Source organism: Sciurus carolinensis, unplaced genomic scaffold (genome assembly GCF_902686445.1).
Source record: "Sciurus carolinensis unplaced genomic scaffold, mSciCar1.2, whole genome shotgun sequence".
Lineage (NCBI taxonomy): Eukaryota > Metazoa > Chordata > Mammalia > Rodentia > Sciuridae > Sciurus > Sciurus carolinensis.
In genome coordinates, this window is record NW_025920150.1 from 179125 (window position 1) to 201888 (window position 22764).

A 22764-nucleotide genomic window follows, 5' to 3' on the forward strand; every position below is an offset into this window, starting at 1 on the left:
GGTGCTCCCACTTGCAACAGTTGGCTTAACCAAATATGGGCTTGTTTACCTAGAAAGCACTTCAGGAAACCAGCGCCATCTTATCATGGTGGTGAGGCAGCTCGCCACATGTGGTGTCATACACAGTTGCAAGCATTGAAGACTGAAGACCCCTAGCCCCTCTCATTCGGTTGCTTGATGTCTCTTCAGCTATACACATTGGTAGTGGAGCAGATCATCCCCAGGGTGCTCTCAAATTTGTTATTCTATAAATTATTCTGCCCTTCATGATCCCACACTTAATGGGCATTATAATACTGTTATCAGAGCAAAGTGTAAAAACTGTAGTTATCTCCTGATTTATTAAACATATATTGTGACTGAGATGCCTACCATAGGTAGAAATATGCCCTAAGCACTCCCATTTGGTGGTTTTAATTGCAATAAAAAATAAGGCAATGTTAAAAATGTATATGTTGTATATTTTAACTCTTTCATTTAACAAAGTTTGTTTCTAAAAAATGCAATTCAATGTAATTATATCATTCACATTTTGTTAATGAAAGTTAACTGTACATTAATTTTTAGTACAGTAATAGCAGATCAAGTAGGTTATGGCTTAGATGCTCAGATATTGATCTGGAAAAGATTACTTCCAGGAGGGTTTATCCAATTCAGGTATGTGAAGGTGAACAGAAAAGTCTATAGCTGCAGGAGTTGGAGCTATACTTATATATATACTTATATATGTACATATATATACTTATATATATATACTTATATATATATACCTATATATATACATATATATTTATATATATATACTTACATATATGTATGTATACATATATATATGTATGCATACATAGACACATATATATTTAATATATATGTATATATTCAATCTAACATATAGAGATTGAACCAGGGGTGCTTTATCACCACTGAGGTACATCACCAATCCTTTTTAAAATTTTGTGACAGTGTCTTGCTAATTTTCTTAAGACCTTACTAAATCACTGAGGTTGGTCTCAAAATTGAAATCGTCCAAAGTTCCTGGGATTAGAGACATAAGTCACCATGCCCAGCTCTGCTGCTTATTTATAAAAATCATGTTCTTTTTGTGCATGTAGGAAAAATTATTAACTCTCAAATTAAATTGATTTTGAAAAACTTATCTTTTTTCTCCCAAATATTACAGACCTTCATCTGTTTGCCCATGCATCACAATTATCTTTTTTAACCTTCAGCTAACAATTAATCAACAGAAGAGGGATGAAAGAGCATCTTCCCAAGCATGGTCAATGGTAAGTCCATCTCTTTTTATGTGTCCAAGGAAGAAATGGTTGAAGGCAAGTTAATTTATTCAACTTTTAAATGAAAAAGAGAGTCATTATTTTCATCAGTGAAGGCTCCATACTAAGCAATATCTACCATGTCTATAACACTGCAAAACTGGTAGTTGATATTGTCATCATGTATCTATACAGATTGTTGATCAGATTTGCTCTCTGCAGAATGGGGAGAGTCTGTTTTCATGTACCTTGGTGATGCCCCTCACAGTAATCAAGAGGATACTCCCCGAGGTCCTTTAGTGGGGATTAGCTTGGTAATTTTGTGAATGACCTAAGTTTTTGAAGATACTGATGGAAACTTGCATATTCTCATATGTTCATGAGTTTGTGAGACTCATGAATCTGACAGCTGCCACTTTGCTAGAACAACACTTCCATATCATGCCTCACCCCAAAATTCAAGAATTAAGTGCAAAGGAACATAGGAAAGAGTACTCTAAATAAAATGTACCAAATTTATAACATGTATTTATTGCACAGTTTTCCAAATTTTATCAGTTTGGGCCCTGGTGTGATGGACAAAAGAGGAAATATTGGGAGTAAGTATCTACATGAACTGTTGGGATTTCAATGACTCATAGAACTCTTGGACTTCATGAACTACACTTTTTTAGCTCTTCTTTATTTTTTAGAAGTCATTTCTTCAGCTAAATACAGATAATGGGAATACAAAAATATATCCTTGATTTTATTTTATTTTTGGTGAGAAAGATGAAGAATATAAGATGGGTATTAAAGGGAAAGAAAAAACAAAGAAGCAAGTATAAAGTTAAATAAAATAAGAGAAATAGGAAATGGAAAATCAATAGTTTTCATGGTCAAAAGTCAATATTAATTAAGATTTTACTTAAAAAAAAAACTTAAAGAATATTTGTCCACACTACAGTTCAGTTCAGGCAAATATCATACCTGAAACTGAACCTACCTCATTCTCTAGAAATTGATATATATCCAGTTAAGTAGAAAAGCAGTGAACTTCAAAAGCACAATTCAATCCACAGTATTTCTTTCAAGTAGAAATTTCAAAAGAGAAGAAAAATTCAATATTATTCAATGAAAGAAAAGATTCCATATTATTTTATGAAATTACTATTAAATGTGAATATCTGAGGTCATTATTTAAAGGAACAAAGTATGTAATCATAAAATTATTTGTGTTAGGTGAATTGTTTTAAATTAGGTATGGTTCTAAATGTGAGAATCAATTGGTTTTCAAACAAAGACATTTTTTAATTTAAAAAACTTCAAAAGAAACCTCTACTTAAAATCTCATTGTCAGGTTGGTGATTTGGTTTTGATTATGCAGAACGTCTGAGGAAAAGCTCTCCCTAAGGTCATTATGGCATTGCATCATTGCTTTCAAATATACCTTACGAGTAGAGAAATGAGCATTCCTTGCCAAAGCTTCCATGGAATGGCAGATTTCATCAGGTGAGAGAATCGCAAAGTCTGATGTTTAGGGAATCAGATATATTTAGGTACAGATTATTTACAAAGTTATTTCTCAAGCATCACTTATTTCACTTTGGACATCACTACCAAAGTTATACTAGGAAGAGACAGAAAAATAAAGCTAAACGCAAATCCTACAAAAAAAAAACTGGTGAGATTTCTTTGTTCTCTAACAAATACGAAGTGTTTGATGACATAGGAATTAGTGCAAGACTGTGTAATATAAGTGTAAGGCAGTGTTCCAAGGAGTTATAGAGGAGAACACTAGGATGATAATATGATAAAATGCATCCGGAATAACTCTGAGTCAGGATAGTACAAGTACCATAAGAAGCAAAGTGTGATGCTATTCCATTGTAAATAATCAGAAAGAGGAAGGTGAATTCCTTTTAGGAGGGTCTTGATGTCAGGTGACAGAAGATTTCTAGAATTTTGTTGTAAGGACACTATAGGAGCAGAACTCAGGTGTAGAGGTTTATTTTCATCTAAAGTAGTTAAGCAACATAATATATGGTTGTTAAATAGTCTGTGAGTTGAGTTCTTTTTTACTGAAGTGCTTCTCAGTGGAGAATAGTACTTTTTGCTAAATTTAGCAAAAAAGCAACAGAGGAGGAAGTTTGTAAATGTAGGGACATGGGCTTGATTTCAAATCTGAATTACATTATTATTACTATATTGTACCATTATAATTATCATTAGTGTGAAATGCACAAGAGAAGGTGGACTTTAATGATTATCAACTCTAATATACAGTTCTGACTAAACCTGTAATTGTTCCAAAGCAGAAAGTCCCTGGGAAGATAGTGCTGCAGAAAGGCTATCTAAGAGCATCAGGTTCAAAAGCAGTGGAAGCAATGAACTAGATAGGTGGTGAAGAGATGGGGTTTTAGGGCACAGCCTATAATGACAGGAATCATTTATATCTGTGACTTGACTTCATGAAGAATCTAACAAACCCCTTAGTCAGAGTAACTCCATGTGCCCTTTTCTACCCAAACTTAAGTGGCCCCACTAGTGAGTCTGGAACTAAGGTCCACTTAAATTAAATTAAATCCACTTAAATAAACCAAGCATTTCCTAAACCTATAATAATAATCACTAAAGAACAATCTCTTCCTGAAATTTTGAGTTCACCCAGACAGAGAAAACTCAAATATTCTGTAAGGAGACTTAAAAAAAATGGAAAGATACATGAGGGATACAGACATTAAAAGGCAGCATTTCCTTTGTATGTTTTCTTCTTGTTCTTGGTACATTTTCCACTTAATAGACAAAACCTTAAAATACCAAGCCATAGTAAATCCTGGGGAATCCTCCATCACTCTGAGTTTGAAAGCACAGAAATACCCTGAGACTCCTCTTCTCAAATCAAACAGGGCTTCATTAGCTCCACAGACTTATTTCTTCTTTTCTCTTTATTTCTACCTTTATTTTAACCTACATGAGGAATTCAATGTCAAGGTAGAAATTACTATCCATATGGTGAAAATGAAATTAAAAGTCTGTGTTTTCACAAATGAGAAAACGAAAGCTCCTTAATGGTAAATGATTTACCCAGTTTACAGCAATGTTATTTCAGAGTCAGTTTTGTGTAGGAGTCCTCTTCTTTCGATTACACACTCCAGCACCTATTCACTGTACTTAAGCTCAGCAGGGACCATAAGCTCATGCACAGAAATATCTGAAGGAGAGCCTGCAGAAGTCACCCAACCTCAACATATCAGGGAAACCTAAGAGGATGTAGTGACCAGGCATGGCAGTATTCAGAAAGCACCATGTGGACATGTTTTTACTTCTATGATCCAAGTAAGGGAAACTTAATCAGATATACACATAACACTATATCCACAGAGTTCTTCCAAATGTTGATTATATCTTTTATAGAAAGAGAACTAAGTGAGTTTTTATCCACAAATAAAAATAAACTCAGATATCTAAGATAAACTCTTAACTAGATATGTGACTTTCATTACATTTAGATGTGATTTATTTCTCTGGACTTTGCTTCCTCATTTAAAGTGAATAAACTGGAAAAGGGATATTAGAGAGGAAAAGGCATCAGAATAAATACACTTTAGTGCCAACCAGCAGTCAGTACCCATTTTTTTCATTTTCAAATACTCTGATCATTCATTTATTCTGAGTTAAAAATAAATCCTGAAAGTCTTTCTTTCCTTTTTTTTTTTAAGTAATATAATTCTTTCAAGAATTTGACCTATTGGACCCATTCCATGGAAAAAATAAGCAATGTAACTGAATTCATTTTCCGGGGCCTTTTTCAGAACCCAGAGGTTGAAGCAGCCTGCTTTGTGGTGTTCTCCTTCTTCTACACAGTCATTTTTGTGGGAAACCTCCTCATCATACTGACCATCTTTATGGGAAATCTTCTGAAGACTCCCATGTATTTCTTCCTCAACTCCTTGTCATTTGTGGACATTTGCTTCTCTTTGGTCACAGCCCCCAAGATGATTGTTGACCTGCTAGCAAAGAACAAAACTATCTCATTTGTGGGGTACATGCTGCAAGTTTTTGGGTTGCATTTCTTTGGTGGTCTGAGATCTTCATCCTCATAGTAATGGCCTATGATCATTATGTGGCCATCTGTAAACCCCTGCACTACATGACCATCTTGGACCGGGAGAGGTGCATAAAATATTGTTGGGGACCTGGGTAAGTGGATTCTTGCATTCCATTATCCAAGTGGCTCTGATAGTCCACCTAGCCTTCTGTAGACCCAATGAGATCGATCACTACTTTTGTGATGTCCGTCCTGTACTCAAACTTGCCTGCACAGACACCTATGTTATTGGTGCTGTTGTGACAGCCAACAGTGGTACTGTCACTCTGGGGAGTTTTGTATTTTTGCTCATCTCCTATAGTGTCATTCTGGTGTCTCTGAGAAAGCAGTCGGCCGAAGAAAGACGCAAAGCTCTGTCCACCTGCGGTGCCCACATTGCGGTGGTCATCATCTTTTTTGGTCCCTGTGTGTTCACATACATGCACCCTTATGTGACCTTCTCAGAGGATAAGATGGTGGCTGTATTTTACACCATCATCACTCCTATGCTAAATTCTATGATTTATACTCTGAGAAATGCAGAAGTAAAGAATGCCATGAGGAAATTGTGGAATGGAAGGTTTTCGAGAATGCTAATGGCAAATAGTTGGAAGTAATAATTTTAGGCAGAATAATCTTAAGTTTTGTCAGTCTTGCTTATACACAGTTCACAACAAACAAAATTATGACTCAACTAAATTTTCAGGAGGAAAAAATGACACAAAAACATATTGTTAAAAACTAGGCTGTCATTCATCATTACTTAGTAATTGTTTGTTTATTTATTAATCAAACACTTTCTTAAAATATCATGACTGAAGAAATCTTACTAAGCACAGAATCTCAGCCTCATTATCTTCTCTCATTTTTACCTGTTTTCATTTTCTTTACATGATTTTAAAACCTACCCTGAATTACTTGAGTTGTTTACAGGGTTAAGAACTCTCCTGGTACATATTAGACAACTATGACACAGTTATCAGGGTATAAATATGATTTGCTGAAAAGCATGTTTTGAAAACATTAGTTCCTACAAAGTTTGAATCAAACAGCTTTCCTATGGCTCTGCACTCCTCGTTACCCTAACACTTTTGCTTCTGTTACACACAGACAATGATACTTTGGGCGGATTAATTTCAGTTTCTTAGTGGGGACCACGATACAGGTGATAGAGCAACAGAAAATATCAGGTCTGTGTCTCTTTTACTTGAAAATGGAGTGCTCTTTCCTGCACCCTCCAGGGAAATGAGGTCAAGGGACACAGAATTTCAGTGAACATGAGGAAAAAGTTCAGGAGGCCCTTTGTATAACACGGTGACTGTATGTGATAACAACATTGAAGTCTAGGAAAGACTAAGACTAAGGACATCTATTGGAGGGTTCTCATCACCAAGTAATAGTGTTGACGAGTACAATGTAAATGGAATAATCATATTACATTGTTCAACTTTAGAAGCATTGTTAATAAAGTATTAAATGTGCAGTAAGTACATTTTTTCATATTGTTTAATAGTATTTACTGCAGTTCAAATCCCAAAATGTGAAAGCTTAGGATCTCTCTATTTCCATAAATGGAGTATCAGTAAAGATAACAATTTTCTAAAGAAGGACACAACTATCAAAATATTATGATGTCAATTATGTCTAGGGTCTAGGATTTAAGGTCTGGGAGAGATTTGCAGATCATTTTAACGATGTATTTTAATACAGGTTCACAGAAGTAAAGAAATGGACATTTACCTTTTATAATACTGGGTCAATTAACTGAGTGGTATTAGTATGGGAAGTTGGAATACATCAACTCTTTTGTGATTGATTTTATTTCTAAAATTCCTTGCAAACTTTCTCTTGATGGTGATGCAGGGGCTTCTAAAATAAAAAAAAGCAATGTGACATTTCTTCCATTTATATGTTTGAAAATAAGAGAAAGAATCAGAGTAATAACTTGCAGATACATAGAACATGCTCTGAGGAAGTTTTATGCAAAATATCAGTTCCTAATATGTTCTTCACCAGTTTTCACCTCACCTGAAGCATTATGATAGCATGTAGTTCTCATTTTATTGGTAATAAGTTGCTTATGATATCCAAGAGCCCTCAAATGTCTGGTTATCCCCCAGGCCTCCACATACCATTATTTTCTCAATGAAACATTCTCAATCTTTTTCACCCCAAGGGAAACCCTGTGCCTATATATCAACTGTCATAACCCACAGTTCTGTCCAAGTTTGTAAAAGAGAGATACTCATGGAGACTGGCCCATATCAAAATGACTACTAATTCTGTGATGTGTTCCCCATGCTGAAGCTAGACTGAGCTGACATGAGGCTCCTGGATATGACAGTCATTACCACAACAGGGTGATGTCCTTCTTGATCTTTGTTGCCTTTGTAATTTCTTACATCATCACCCCTGTTCATGTTGATGAGTCATTCCTCCAAGTGCCCCCTCAAAGCTCTCTCTCTGCCCCTCAGACATCACTGTGGTTTTCCTCTTCTTCTTGTCCCTCTTCTTCACCTATGTCAGGGCTGACTCCATAGAATACTCTGCCAGCAATGCCAAAGTGTATGCTCTGTTGACACCATTGTTTTCCCTCACTTAGTGCCCTCATTTATACACTGAGAAATACAGACATGAAGAATGGGGCCAGGAGAGAGTGGGGTCAAGACAAGCTGAAGGTCACTGGAGCCTCTGGTATTGGAGCCCTTTGCCTGATCCAGTTCCCTACCCAGAATCAATGCCAGCAAACACAGCAGTGCTAAGGTGGGATGTGCTGTCTCCCACAGGAGCAAGCCTTGATGAGAGAACACCCCTGGTCACTCACTGTTGCTTTATTTCTCTGAGATTGTACACAAGACAAATAGGTCAGATGACCTCTAGGTCCCTCCTAGCTCTGACATTCTTTAACTCACAATGCCCATCATGATCTCACACATAATGGGCTTTATAATTCTGTTATCAGGGCAAAGTATACAAACTGTAGGTATGTTCTGCTGTAGGAAACAAACATCTTGACTGAAAAACCTGCTATATGTTAAAAGAGATGGAACTGCCTCTATTCATTGGTTTTCATTGAAATAAAGAAAAATTAAATCAATTTCAAAACATGAATGCATTGTATATTTTAGCTCTTTCAGTCAACATGTGTTTCTAAAAATATACAAGGCAATATGATTTTATCACTCATACTTTGCTATTAGGAATTGCTCTAATTAATTCTTAGTACCCTATTTGTGGTGTATTTCAGTAATTAAAACTTTGAAATTTGAAGAGGAACATGGCATTTTGTATAAAAGTAAAAAAAAAATTAAAAATTCTACAAAAATGAATGTCTAAAGTCTTCCTTCCTTATATCCTTTAGAGAGACGTCACTTCTATCATCTGTATTATAGGGAAGTTCAAATATTAGTGTCAAATTAAAGAACAACTTGAGTGTTCTTGTGCTTCTTTTCCATGGAGGATCAGTGTTAAAAAAAGAAAAAAAATCCAATGTGCTCAAATGGGTACACTAAGTTTGTAATAGAATGAATACTCCATAGCAGTTAAGTCCCTGGGCTAAAGTCAAACTTATTTTGATACCACATTCTTCTTATCCTTACCTCATCAATTTCCCTCAGTTCCTGCTTCTGTCTGTTACCTTCATAGAAATCCCCACATCAGGTTCTGCATCTGTGGAACGCAAAATGACAGGGAAACGGATGAGTCACAGGTGAGATTCAGGTTCTGGCCCCCATCACAAGATGGATGAGGATATTGAGAATATGGAACAGAGAGATCTGTGAGTCTTTGCAAGTGAACAAAGCTGCTGTATATCCTGAAGAAGTGCTCTTCTGCTACCAGTAGGTGGTCTTTCCACCCCTGTCTACAGATTACTTGTCATTGCCTAAAGATTCTCTCATGGCCTCCCTTAGTCAGTTGCCCTGAAATAAAATGGTGCCTTGGCTTAGGACTAAATCCCACTTCCCTTCATTACTTCTAGACCTATATCTAGATTCAAGTCTAAAGTTACCCCAAAAGAACTACAAAGCGTGACCCTGACTAGGTGCACTACACTCCTAAAAAATGACATGATTTTTCTAATATATGGAGATAGGAATCCAGGAACATATGTGTCAATGAATATCAAATGTGGGATAATGGTGGAACAAACAAAGTTGGATCAGGCTAAATTTATAGATGCAAGTTCACAAAGCAAATATTCTTATAGTTGTGTGTCACGAAGTTAGGAAGGGCTCTTTTTGGTTAGTTAGCTGCAACAAGGACCAAAATGTAGTCCTTGTGAGCTAGAAGTGCTGAGCTTTCCAGGGTTAAGGGTTAGAAATGTATTCAAAGGTTTAGAGAAATTGGAATGCACTGTGATTTATCATTTAAGTCTCACGCACCCTAGAAGAGTTCAATGTATATATTTTATCACAACCATGAGTAATGTATTTGTGATAGGAGTCCTGACATCCTTGAGGATTTCTATGATTGCTCTTCCCTGTTGGTGGGACCCCACAGTAGAAGTTGTGGTCCCTGGACAGGAAAAATCTAAATATAAATTGAATAATTGAATCCACGATGGCAGCACTCCACCTCCAAGGTCTGGGTGGTGTGGCCACCACAGTGAATAACAGAGTCAAAGAAATCCAAGTAATGAAACCAGAAAAGACCTATGACATTGGTTAGTTGTTTCAGTCTTCCTAAAAGGAAAATATTATAGAAATCCTAATGAGTTCTTACTTGATGCATTTCAGCAGAATATTTTTTTAGTTTTAGGGAATCAAAACAAAACTGAATTTTCAAAACAGAAAGTCATGTCCCTTCAATCAACTTCCAGACTTGAGTCACTCTGCAGAATCAGAACCCCTACAATGAAAGAGAAGTTGGGCGTGCTTGAGGAGGGAAGCTGGAATGCTGCCTAAAATTTATGTGAGCCTTATTCAAACCCTTATTCAAAGTAACTTGCATCCTTTTCAGTGTAACAGTGCATTAGGCAAAGTGAAATAATTGGGTACCTCTGTGACAACTGAACCTCAAATATCAATTGACACTAATTAAAGAACACCCAAATATTAGTGGTCCTGAAGAGAAAGGTCTCATGGAGTTTAGGTGATCAATGGTATTTTAATTCAGGTTTTTATCTCAGTGTGGTATGACCCCACACTCATTTGGTAGTCATTTGTCCTGTTCTATAATTAAAGTTAGGAAAGACAAACTCAGGAGAGGTAGAATCTCTACACTGGCATCCTGACCTAAAAAGAGAAAAAGAATATGGTGGGAAAGGCCAAGTGGAAAACACTTGCCTCTAGCTAGAAAAATAGCAAATCTAAAGCAAAACTGTATTACATGGAATAGTGTTGCATTACAAATACAAATTGAATTCCTGGAGGCATTTCAGGGTCTACTGCCACCAGGAAGGACTTAAAAGATACACAGGGGTAGGGGTGATTCTCAGCACATTCAACTGAACTATTTGTCCTGTGCAGAATAGAGATGGGTATAGCAAACTTAGAGTAGAATTCCATAAGCTTAATCAGAAGGAGACTCCATGTGTAGCTGCTGAACCCGATGTGACTTCCTTGCTTAAAAAGAAGTAACATATTCCCCTGGTGCCTGGTATGTAGCTACTGATCTGGCAAAGGCTTCTCCATACTTTTCAATAAGAGACCATCAATAGTACAGTGGTTTTATCCAAAAATACCAGGAATGAACATTCTTTCTCATACCACAGGGGACAATGATTCAGTCCTAATATGTGATCTGCTATGATGTCATAATGACTTGCTGTGGTATCATAATGAACTGCTATGGTGTCAAAATGACCTCTCATGATGACCTGCTTTGGTGTCATGGTGATCTGCTAGGATGTCATAATGACAGGCTGTGATGTCAGTATCACTACTTGTTGTGTCAAAATGACCTGTGGTGTCCTAAGAATCTGTTATAATGTCATAATGATCCACTGTGGTGTCATAATGCCCTGCCATGATGTAATAATGACCAGTTATGATGTCATAAAGACCTGCTCTGCTGTCACAGTGACCTGCTGTGCTATCATAAAGACCTCCTGTGGTATCATAACAATCTGCTATGATGTCATAATTTCCCATTGTGGTGTCCTAATGACTTCTCATGATGTCATCAAGACCTGCTGTGGTGTCATAATGCCTTTCTATAGTGTCATGAGGATTTGTCATGATGTTGTAATGATGTACCAAGATGCCATAATGACCTTCTATTGTGTCATAAGGACCTGCAATGGTATCATAATGATTTTGTATAATGTCATACTGACCTGCTATGGGGTCATAATGATTTGCTCTAATGTCATAGTTTCCTGCTGTGGTGTCATATTGACCTTTAATGATATCATAATCGCCTGTGGTGTTGTTATAATGATTTGTTGTCCTTTTTTAATGACCCATTATGATGTCATTATAACCTGCTATGACTGAGAGTTCTTAGGCAGGGAGAAGATGAGTCACCTGGGTTTAAATGTCTTCTAGAGTATTTTGTTTTCTATATCATGGACTCATTAAAATTACATTAGAAAGTAAGACAATGACCAAACTATTTCCTAAATGTTGGTTCTACTTCCTCGGGAGGATGAAGACTTTGAATCTAAAATGAAAAATGCATTAGAGCTAAATTTGTTCTTATATTTTTTATCTTTTCATTTAGTCATTCAACACATGCCATTCATGTACCTAATATGTATCAGGCTTTGTGCTGGGAAGTAGGAGAGACACAAACATGAGAATCTCAGGGATCTTACTCTTCTGTGAGTGCAGATGACAATACTTTATGTGTAAACCAGTAATTTCAATAATATGTGACTGGTGCTTTGATATTCAGTGTTGTGTAAATTGAGAAATATTGGTTTTTCTGAAGCCTGTGTCTTCTTCTTTATACAGCTGGATAATGCCTGTTATATTATTTTGGGATGGGATTAAAAAGGAATAAACAATGTCCCTCATAACATTATAACTGTTCATGAGCATATCATTAAAGAAGGAGCTGACTGAGAGAACCTCATCCCTTCACTAAACCCACTATTCTCACTACACATTGTAAGAAGCAACAATAAGAAACAATGTTAATTGAAAAGCAAGGAAAGAAAAAAGAATAAAGGAAAAAAGAAAAAAGAAAATAAAGAATCACCTCCTTCAAAAAAATAAGATCTAAAACCCAAACCACCAAATGAGGGTATGTACTAAATATGTATATAGATAGATAGGTGGATAGATATAGATATAGATATAGTCACAGCCAGGGCCTGATGTATAACTGGTGTTCTGGTGTCTGAAATTCCCCCACAATGGTCATTGTGAGGTCAGAGCAGGAAATGACCCAGTCACAACTGGCTATTAAGTACAATAATTGTCTCTCTGGCCTCCCAGACTTTTTCCACTCTCATAATAAGACTAAGAGAGGCTTGGAAAGTTATTTCCTTAGGGTTTTATGGAGACTGATGGTTACTTGTTTGTAAATTAAAACCTGTAGAATGTTTCAATGGCCTTTTTATTTTGAGTTCAAAAGTCTATAACTTTTGGTTTGTAAAGACTTTATCATATCTACACCCAAGATATTAAATTCAATTTTCTTTCAACTTGGAATGACTGGTGTCCAAAGGATGGTAGCACCACACATCATGATACATGCTTTGTTCCATAAGACATAGGGACATAGGGACATTATTACCATATGTGAGGATGAGAGGGTAGGTACTTCCATCATAATTTCCCCACAAAGTCCTCATCAGAACCCTGGGACCCTGAAGGCAGTGGGTTAATATATTCAAAGTGTGTAGGACAAACATGATGCTCCAAGGAACTTTTTTTTTGGACCTTAAGTACTTACATGGGTACCTGAATGGCAGAGGGAAGATTGGTGGCACACTGATGTTTTTGGTCAATGTCTGACTTGTGAACTCTGTGGCATAACTAGGCTGCCTGCAGCTTCTATGCTGCTCCCTGATCTCCTACATCTCTTCATGCAAAAGTTGCTGATGTAGCAAATGTGCTGATGTCAAGCTGGGGCAGCACCTCCAGAGGCCTGGAGGTTCCAGCATGCTCCCTGGAACTGCTTATGAGCACTTCAGGTATGGAGGAGTAACTTGGAAAACACTGACCAATTCCTATAGAATCCAAGATGAGAAGCAATAAAATGGATTTGTGGTCTCAGGTGCAGGGATACATAACCACAGAAGATAGTTTGCCTCTTCCTCTGGTTGCTTCTGCCCTGGATCCCACCATAACTCCTGAGATTCACATAGCCATTGCCATTCCTGTCACCTTCCTGTTTCACACAAGACTTGTGGGTAGGGTCACCCACACTTCATGCCTTCCATGAGGCCTTGGGCTTCTTCACTAAAGTTGTAGTCCTCTTACTTCTGTTGCTGCACTTTGCTAAGTTCAGTAGATATTTCCATCTAACCCCAGACCTAGGTGTTGGGCTCACAGTGCTGTCTCCAGTGTGCCATGAGTGGACCACTGCAGAGCTTTAATTTATGTGCCCTCAGAGCCAAAGCATTTGGAAAATGCCAACACCTGTCTTTTCTGTTGATATCAGGAGGTTTAAACTCCTGCTGAGACTTGGCTCAATCTTCCAGTATTGCATAAATCTATTGTATGATTTGTAATTAATTTGTCCAATAAGGAGAGATTGATTATCTATTACAGGCAGAATCTATGCTTGGAATTAGAGACAGAGATGAAAGAGATACTCTGTATGCTTCAGAAACTCAGAGGTATTCTGTCAAACTGGCCATTTAGAAAACAATTACAAAACAGTGTAATAAGTACTATATGAAGTGTGCCAAAGGTTCTCAGAAGGAATAAGGGAGGGCCCTGTGGGGGTACAATACCAAACACAAAGTGATATTTCCAAGTCATAAGCCCCATTGCCTGTGAATGTGACCTTATTTTGAATTAGGTCATTGCAGATGGAGTTAAGTTAAAGATTTTTGAGGTGATATCATTTTGGATTTAAGCCAGTACTAAATCTAATCATTGGTGTTATTAAAAGAAAAATGAGGTAGCGATTCCTAGGGAAGTTCATATGACACCTAGTGAAGTGTATCTGAAGATGGAGGCAGATACTGGAGATAAGAAGACACAATCCAGGAAGTACCAGGCATTGTTCTGCCACCAGAGACAGGACGAAGTTGTGGTCAGATTCTCCCTCAGAGCCTCCAACAGGAATCAATCCAGCCAACACCTGGATTTAATACTGTCAGATAATTAATTTTGCATTATTTTAAGTTGCCAAGTATGTGGGAAACTGTTATGTTTACTATAAGCAAGTAAAACAATCTTTCATCTAGTCTAGAGGCTGAGATGGAGATAACCATCAGGATCAAGATGCTTTCCAGATCTGCAGACATTGAAGCAGAGTTATGAAGGCCCAGTAGGAGTTTACACAATCTACCATGAGAAAAAGAATTCCATACAGAGAAAACACATGGAAATAAACTCCATATTGTCACACTGTTGCCTGTAAAAATACTAAGTCCTAATTTTCCTAGAGGAAGCCAAGACATGATGCTCACCAAGTCTTATCTAGACAAACATCTTGTCTCTACTATGTGATCGACCCGGTCCATGCTTCTTTATATAGTATGGGCTGTTGGAAGAGTCCTTGAAGTCTCACACCTCCATTTTTCTATCATACTGGCCAAGCTGAGCATCAATTTTGTATCTGAATCTTGGAAATAGCTTTCTAATTGGTCTATCTACTTTCACATGGTTTGTTCCATCCATAATGCTCCTCAGTATGTAGTCAGAGATTCTGCTAAAACTTCGTTGACATTCTCTCATTCTTCAGAACAAAACTTAGCAATCACTATTCATTGCTTTCTGTGGTAATCAGCTTTTCCCTGCTGTGATTAAAGAATCTGACCAGAACAACTGTAGAGGAGGAAAAGTTTATTTGAGGGCTCCTGCTATCAGAGGTCTTAGTCCATAGCAGGCTGGCTCCATTCCTAAGGGCTTTAGGTGAGGCTGAACATCAGCATGATCAGGAAGCTGAGAGACTCCAGTCACCAGGTACAAATATATACCCAAAGCCAGGCCCCAGTTCCCACCTCCTGCAGCCACACCATCCCACTTCAGTTATCACTCAATTAATCATCATCAGAGGATTAAATCACTGATTGGGTTAAGGCTCTCACAACACAATCCTTTCTCCTTTGAATCTTCTTACCTTGTCACATATATGAGTTTTTGGGAGACACCTTACATCAAAACCATAACACATTCAGAGCAAAAACCTGAAGTTCTTGAACATTTGAAAGACACAGACAAAACTGATGATCCCTGAGTTTTTGATGCCATCTCCTGTGTCTTAGCCCTAGACTCATCTGGCCTTCTTGCAATTCTTGCACATGCTGGTTATGAACCTATGTTAAGGACATTGCAATGAGCACCTTTCCCTTTGCCTGAAACACTCCCCACCCACGTGTCTCTCTGTCCTGTTTCCTGCCTACCTTTATATTTCTTTTCCAAGGTCAATCCATAGGCCTTTTGTGACTAAGTCATAACACCTCCTTCAGTACTTCTTTTCTACTCCACAGTATTTAGATTTCCCCCATAGAACTTATTATCACTGAGTTTTGCATTTTTATTTATATCTTGCATAATTTCCCTCCACTAAATATCTGCTTCATAGGATTAGGGACATTATCTTTTCTGATCAACATTGTGTGATAAGGGCTTAGGGCAGTGCTTGATAACATGGTTTGATTTCAGCGAACAGTTTTTGAGTGAATGGATGAATATAATTTCAAAAATATTTTTCAACTGAGAGCTTCATAAAAGAAATGGAAATACTTTGTGAGAATTTCTGGATTCATATTTATTTAAAAACTTTAAAATGTGATGCTATAGAAGAAAACTACAAGTCCACTAACAGATTGTGAAATCTCATGCTATTTTTAACACATTGCATGCACACACACACACACACACACACACACACACAAAACCAACAAATAAAAAGTGGGAATGGAATTTAATCAATGTAATTCTAATATTGAATTTTCATTTTGGATCCTGTTCAGTGATATTCTTGTTGCATAGAATTCTTTCTATTAGAAAGTATTTTTCACATTTTCACTTTCTTTTCCTAATTTTTATTTCTTACAGTTACACAAGGAAATAAAACAGTTCATGAGCTCCAAGTATTACCCAATGATTTCTAGGGAAGACTGTGCCTGTCTACTCTGCCAATGTTAACTGGGGCAGAGACCCCATGTCTTTCGGTCCTTCCCTGCTGGGCATTTCTGTGCCTCTCCTGTCTTTGCTGGAATCATAGTACACTGATGAGATTCTATGTTCTCTACCCACTGTGAATAGAAGAGAGAGATTTTTTAAATTATTTTAATCTTTTCATTGACAGAAAATGATTGTGCATATCTGGGGTATAACGTGGTATTTTGATTTATTCTTACTTTCTATAATTATCAAATCATGGTAGTTAGCATGTCCATTACCTTAAACTTTTACCATTCCTTTGTAGTGAGTACATTCAAAATTCTTTTGACTATTTTTAGATATACTATGAATTCTTATCAACCGTATTCACCCTATTGTGCAAAGAAACACCATAATACATTCTTCCTGTCCAACTGTAACATTGTACTGGTTTACCAGCCGCCAACCCTTCCTCCCACCCGCTCTCCTCAGCCTCCAGTAATCACTATTATGTTCCTAACTTCTCTGAGATCAGCTTTGTCCAGCCTCAGCATAGGAGTGAAACAGTGTGGCATTTGTCTTTCTATGCCTGTTTATTTAATATTATTCCTTCCACATCTCTCCATGCTGTTGCAAGTAACAGGATTTTGTCTTGCTCATGGCATAGTAGTAGTCCATGAGTTAACTATAACACATTTCTTCACTCATTCCTCACTTGATGGGCATCAAGATAGATATCTTGGTTATTACAAATAGTTTGGCAATAAAAATGGGAGGAAAGCTGTCTCTTTGACATGATTGTATTTCCTTTGGAAATATCCCCAGTGGTGGAACTGCTGGATCACACAGTAGTTCTAATTTTACTTTTTTATGGAGCCTCCATAATGTTTTCCATAATGTTTTAATTTATGTTCCCACAAACAATGCATAAGAGATGCTTTTGAAAGATTTTTCCATAAGCAGATTTTCTTCCAGCTAAAAGTCTGACTTAGGAACAGCTCCTTCAGGAGCACGGGGGGAGACATACATAATGAAAATTTCTTTATATTGTCTTTAAAATTTCTTTATATTAGGAAATAGCCAAGGCATCTTGCTTAATCCCTTCATGGCCAGTGCCCTGTGGGCTACAAAGGTGAATAAAAAATATGCAAACTTAGCCTGTTTGGGGAACGGCACCTACTTAGAACTGGCTGCTGATAAAGAGTGAAGAAGAGCAAATGTGGGGAGAGGGTGATGTGTCAGGCATTGTGCATCTGCTTCTGTATTTACCTTATCAATTAACCACCCTTCAACTTGAAGAAAAGCAGGGAAACTAAGGTGTCAAGAAAGTGAGTGGCTTGCTGAAGGTCACATGGCTAGTGGTTAAATCCAGGTTCATTTGATTCCACGGACCCGGCTCTTTTACCTCCACTCTGTGTCTATACATTTGAAATAGATTTTGAGGGATTTGAGTCTAAAGATTTCAAAAATAGCATTAGCAAAAGAAGGAAGGCAACCCATGTTGTAGGTGAGATACAGCTAAACATCGAGGAAGACAGATAAGTAGGCAGTGGTGAGCATCTAGAGCTTGGCGGGGGTGTGCAATGTGGGAGCAGCATCATTCAGACAGGCCCACTTAAGAGGACCCTGGGTGTTGGCAGCCAAGGAAAGATCAAATATAAGTGTTTGAATCCTACAAAAGAAAATCATGCTCTTCAAAAGATATATGACCCAAATCTTTGGGGAATGCTTATTTGGAGGTGAAGAGGGCATCCTGCTTACAGTGATTACCTATGTCCGTTATGTGGCCACCTGCAAGCCCTTGCACTATGCAACCATGGTGAACTAGAGGGTGTGCATGCTGCTAGTGGGAGTGCCCTGGATGAGAGCTTTCTCCATGCCACCATCCAGCTATTCTTCATCTTCCCACTACCCTTCTGTGGGCCTAATGTCATAGATCACTTTATGTGTGACCTGAATCTTCTGCTCAATCTGACCTGCACTGATACCCACACTCTGGGGCTCTTTGCCATTGCCAACAGTGGCTTCATGTGCCTGTTAAACTTCCTCCTCCTGCTGGTCTCCTATGTGGTCACCCTGTGCTCTCTAAGCACACTGAGTCTAGAAGGTAAGCACAAAACCCTGTCCACCTGTGTCTCCCACATCACAGTGATCCTTTTATTCTTTCCTTCCTTATTTGTGTACCTGAGACCTACAGTTACTACCTATTGACAAGGCAGTTGCTGTTTTCTATAATACAATAATTCTCATGTTAAATTCTTTGAGTTACACCTGGAGAAATGCCCATATGAAAAGTACTATTAGGAAATTACTTACTAGAAGGTTTCTTTCTGTTGACAAACATGCCTAAAGAGCAACAGTGATTTAATTGAGGAAAAACCCTTTTGCATGATCTTAGCAAGCAGCACTAATGAGAATAAAAAAAAAATTATTCAAAATTCTTTTGATCAATCTCTTGAGATTTAGCAAATTATGTTTTTTTGTGTGTGTGATTTTGGTTCATGAATCATCCCAGTATTATTCATAAATATAAAACACAAAGAATTAAAATCAAAAGCAAATAATCAAAACACTACTGCTTTCAAGGAAGGAAAATAACTATTTCATGACTACTCTGCATATTTGGAAATTTTATCAAATCAGGGCTTGTTTTTTCTGTCTTCATTTCCATACATGGATTCATATGCTGAGCTAATAAAAATTAAATAACTACATATGTTGTTATATAGCAAAAATGATTATAACACTCAAAAGAAATAAGCAGAGCATAATTACCGTCCACATTTTATCTGTCAGGAAACTGACAGAAAGAAGTTATCTGAATACATGTATCAATTATCCTGTAATCAGAATATGACATATTTACTGGATCATACTCTTAATTCCTGCTTTATAAGGCCAAGTAATTATAATAAATAGATCATGTTATTGTACTAATTATCATTTATGAAAAAAAGATAGTATTGGACACACTACATATACTAGTTGTATTTCATACCTAAATATCTAATGATTTTCATAAAAAATTTCTTATAAAATGTATATCACAATTGATGGTAATATGTTTTGAGGAGTATTATGGTAACTAAGGGCTTTAGAGCTACAAAACAGAAGCAACATTAACTTTTGGTTGGAAGTAATGCAGACTCAACAAAATTTTCTTGTAGTCTTTAGACAATGTCTGTACACTCAGTTCACTCTTCTCTGATAATCCAGGAGAATGAGGGGTGAGTCAAATCAAAGAATGCTTGAGTTTCAGACAGGAACTCCTATTTGATTAATGCACAGATGGACTCCACTAAGTAGTTGCCTGATGGCAAACAATATTTTCTACAGTTTTGCAAAACATTTTGACCATGATAAATAGTGAATAAAGAATGAATGTTAAATGTAACATAAGTAAGTTAAATAAAATATACAGTAAAAAATATACTGAAGACTAAAAATTTTTTTTCACTGTTTTCTCATTCAAACTGACCTCTAAGGGAAATCACAATTTGTTTTTACCCCTGTGTAAACTGAGGAATGAGAAAGAACTTAGAACTGAATTTCTCAGCATATGAGCAGATATTTTATTGTGATAGTCCCCCAGCAAGATTTCATGATCCTCTGCTTATGTGTTGTTTATCATTTTTCTGTTACCTGGTGGTCACATTTTATTAGTAAAACCTATTTTGTCAAGTAGGTACATCTGTCTATACAAAAGCAATTTCAGGATTATTTTTCATTCAATAACTCCTTCACTCATTAACAAACTCCGTGATTTGATTCCAAAAGTATTAATATTTTGGGGACTTCTGGGGTGAATAAAACATGCCTAGGTTCTTCTTTCATGGTGCTTAAGTGAGAGACACCAGAATGAAATAGAAAAATACCACTGAGTGTTTTAAGTGCATGTGAAGATGGACAGGGTTCTATGAAAAAATATTGGATGGACAACAAACAAAGACCTGGGGAGCGGGTAAGGAGAGTGAAGGGTCAAGAGGTTGGATGAAATAATTCCAATGACAGGTAAGTTAAAAACAAAATATTCAGGAAACTTAAATCATTCAACATGGTTGTGATTTTTAATTTATATTTTTATTCAACATTTGTTTACTAAAACCCAAGTACCAGGCACAAAGCTGAACACCAACCTAGTGTAAAGCTGAATTGTGACTCCTGAGAATGAGACAAGAAAAGACAAAATCAAAAAAGATCTCAGGAGAGGTTTCAAGATGGCGGACTAGAGGGCGGCTGCATTTCATGTTGCTCCAGGATGCAGGATTCAAAAGAGGAGATAGTGAGAGACTTGGGACCAACTCAAAGCCATCGGGTGAGTCTCTCCCATTGGGGAGGCATCCCAGATGGGGTGGTCCTGGAAGCAGGGAACTTGGTGAAGTAGAGTTGCCCGGCGAGACATCCCTCACCCCGCTGCAGTGGTGAACACGGACAACTGGGAACATCGTAGAGGTGGCTGCTAAGCACAGCGCTTGGACTCGGAGCAACCACTGGGGTTTGGGGCGGCTGCCTGATGAGGAGCTGAGTGGTGAGCTGTTTGGACTCAGAGCGGCCGCTTCTGAACACCGGGGGGCTGCCCGGAGGAAGTGGAGGAGCACGGTGGGTCTCTTGGTCTAGGAGTGACTGCATCAGAGCTCCGGGTGGCTGCTCAGAGGAGGAGGCGAGTGGTGAGTTGTTTGGACTCACAGCAACCTCTCCTGAGCACCAGTGGCTTCCCTGGAGGAGGAGCGCAGTGGGTCGCTTGGTCTTGGAACAACCGCTCCTGAACACCCGGGGGGGCTACCCCGAGGAGAAGGAGGAAAAGGGCGGGTCACTTGGACTTAGAGTGACTGCCTAGGGCTATGAGTGGTTGGAGGGAGGAGGAGATGGGAAGTGAGTTGCTTGGACTCCTATTGACTGCGTCGGAACACTGAGTGACTGTCTGGAGGAAGAGGTGTGTGGTGGGTCTCTGGGACTCGGAGCGACTGTACGGGGCTCCAGGTGGCTGCTCAGAGGAGGGGCCGCATAGCCAGGTAGTTAGGTGCAGAGCAGGGTCCCTGGACCTAGGTGGCTTCTTGGTGGAAGAGTCGCACAGAGACATGCTTAGGGGCGGAGCGAAGGTTCCAGGACTGTGGGCAGATTCTCTGAGGAGAGGAAGCCTAAGGAGACTCGTCTGTGAAGGGGGAGGCTCCCAGGCCCAGGAGGTAGGTCTGGGCCCCTGGGAACATTGCAGAGGAAGGCAGCCCAGCCCAGGCGGTAGTTGTAGATTGAGGGGAACCTCTAGGAGGGGAATTGACCAGCGAGACCTCCCCACCGGGTGAGTCTTCCCTGCCGGTGAGGTTTTCCCACAAGAACAGTAAAACCAGAGACACAGGCAAAAACAGGCCTTGCCTCAGCCCGCAGCCTAGTTCCCCTTTGGATGACCATTGGTCAATAAATGGAGGCACCTCTGCCCACTATCAGGGAATATACCCACCTGAGGGTCACCACCCCTAGAGAGGCAGCTTCCTTGTGGAGCACCGCATTATCAACTTCCTCCAAGACTTCAGGCTACTGAAGGATAAGAGGGGATATACTAGCAATCTTAAGGGACATTATAAGTCAATAGAGGAAATCTGGAATATCTTAATGATCCACTGATTCCTGAACAATTTGAGAAAACAAGGGAAGAAAATGCCCCAAACAAATCTAGATGTTACATCAATAAAATCCAATGACAGCATGGCAGAAGAAATGACAGAAAGGGAGTTCAGAATGTACACAATTAAAATGATCAGGGAAGCAAACGATGAGATGAAAGAGCAAATGCAGGCATTGAATGATGAGATGAAAGAGCAAATGTAGGCATTGAATGATCACACCAATCAACAGTTAAAAGAGCAAATACAGGAAGCAAAAGATCATTTCAATAAAGAGTTAGAGATATTGAAAAAAAACCAAACAGAAATTCTTGAAATGAAGGAAACAATAAACCAAATTAAGAACTCCATAGAAAGCATAACCAATAAGATAGAACACCTGGAAGACAGAACCTCAGATATTGAAGACAAAATATTTAACCTTGAAAACAAAGTTGAATGAACAGAGAAGATGGTAAGAAATCATGAACAGAATCTCCAAGAACTATGGGATAACATGAAAAGGCCAAATTTGAGAATTATTGGGATTGAGGAAGGCTTAGAAAAACAAACTAAAGGAATGAACAATCTATTCAATGAAATAATATCAGAAAATTTCCCAAATCTGAAGAATGAAATGGAAAATCAAG

At 38.1% G+C, this 22764-nt stretch overlaps 1 pseudogene; it reads left to right on the forward strand.

The window, feature by feature from the left end:
* Nucleotides 1-5002: 5002 nt before the first annotated feature.
* LOC124974469 (olfactory receptor 4S2-like) lies at nucleotides 5003-5960 on the forward strand (annotated as a pseudogene).
* The last annotated feature ends 16804 nt before the right edge of the window (nucleotides 5961-22764 follow it).